The sequence below is a fragment of the Acyrthosiphon pisum genome, chromosome X (assembly GCF_005508785.2).
Source record: "Acyrthosiphon pisum isolate AL4f chromosome X, pea_aphid_22Mar2018_4r6ur, whole genome shotgun sequence".
Classification (NCBI taxonomy): Eukaryota; Metazoa; Arthropoda; class Insecta; order Hemiptera; family Aphididae; genus Acyrthosiphon; species Acyrthosiphon pisum.
In genome coordinates, this window is record NC_042493.1 from 21255078 (window position 1) to 21257173 (window position 2096).

The window sequence follows — 2096 nt, forward strand, 5'->3', positions numbered from 1 at the left end:
ATCTCAACTGTGTGACCAACCCTACCTAATTTTAATTTTTTTGCAATCATTGCATCGTAGGTCACTTCTCTGCAAAAAGATGACCAGTCGGTGAATGTTTTGTTGGAAAGTCGCAATTGCATCCCAATCACCGGAAAGTTGTAATTCATTACCCATAAATTTACAAATCCACATATATCAAGCAAGGATAAATGGGATTTATAAAAAAAACGTTTTATGTCTTGGTGAATAGCCACAAAAAAAATAGAATTTTGTATTTTACGAGGTATTATATGTAATTTTATTTAATTGTTAGTTTTAAGTTTTTTATTTTATTAGCTATTTACCTATAGTTGCACATTTTCTTCTTTTTATTATTTGCTCCATCAATCTTTTCTCGACACATCTATTTATATTTGTCGATTGTCGATTCATCTTTTACCGACTTCATACAATGACCACGAATACATTTATTGTCGGTGGGCAATATACCAAATTTGTAGTTCAATTAATTAATTTAGTTACAAATTAAGTTTTTATTATAGTTCAAATAACATTTTTTGCAATAGTTAACATTGATCGTTGAGTATACAGCTATACAGGGTGATTCTTTTATCGTTGAACACTCATTATCTCGAAAAGTATTAACTTTTTTAGATTTTTTTTTTTTTTTAAATTTTAGTTTTATGTATTTCTACATTTGTATAAATGTTTTATATTTTTCACCCTTATATTAATTAGGTAAACTACTATCAACTTTTGATTTTCAAATGGTAACCTATACTTAAAATTTCATAAATTAATAATGCTATTTTTTTTATGAATTATCACGTTTAAATTTTCATTTTTCGTTAATCCGTTGATGAGATATTGTTCTTCAAAGTTGAGTTGTTCTGGGAGGTATTTGTGTGTAAAGTAAATATTGTGTTGTATCTCGTCAGTAGATACCGCAGTTATTACGATTTTTATGCCCCAGGGCAAAAGGTATTACATTTTAAAATCAATTCAAGTAGGCGCAGTAAGGTTGAATTGTGCCCCTAAATGTATTGTATAATATCCATTTGCTTGGGTGTCCGCCGTTCGCCCCACGGAAGGTGATTTCGCCACTGGTCATAATAATACTTATCGATTATAAAGACCAGAAGTTAAAAGTAATAAATTCCTTATCGTTTGAACCCAAGGTATAATAGTGATAATCATTGTACCTACTCGCTTCCGCTACAATAACTTATTGTCATAATGTCATATTTTAAGTAATTGGACCATTAGTGTCACATGCGCAATACTCGCGTGTAATCCCCTAGACCCCATTAAATACCTATTAAGTATGGAGTACGGACAATTTGTGACAAGTGACAACGGACACACAACAATACGATGATGTCTGATTAGACTGGTTTGCGATTAGGTATTAACAGATACGAGCGTCTAGAGCACGGTCTTAGAAGATAGATCTTCTAAGACCGTGGTCTAGAGAGTAGAGACCATACTATTATCTATGTTATAACCTCAAATATTTTTCCAATTATTTCCCGTGTGATAAGTTTGCATGGCATATCTATTATCTATGCTAGAGACTGATAGTGCCTACTATCTTATATTGTGCTCTCTGCAATAATTGCAGCTGACATCGTGGTTCCGTGGTTATATGATATGGAAGTATACCTTATACTGGGTTAACGTTAATCACATAAAAATACGTTAGTTATTAAATAAACGGTTAAGGTTATAAGATAACTCATAATTCATAACAAACTGAATCCGTGAGCCCGTGACTCATGGTCGTAGGTATTTTATTTTTTAATATACCTAATACCCTATTGGTTCTTCTATAAAGTATAATTATTGTCTTTATTATTATTTACCACATATTGTATTTTACGTATTTTATTTAATAATTTAATACTTTAATCAAACATATATGTACCTGAATTGATTTATGACACGTGGATTGGATGCTTGGAGATTACATTTGTACAATTTATGGGTAAGTACTAAGTTTCACTAGTTGGTAGTTGCAAAAATTAAAATAAATAATACAATATGTTATTAACTTAAGACATTTTGATTTCAGTTTAATCATTTATACCTACATAATATACTATTTTTGTAAAATG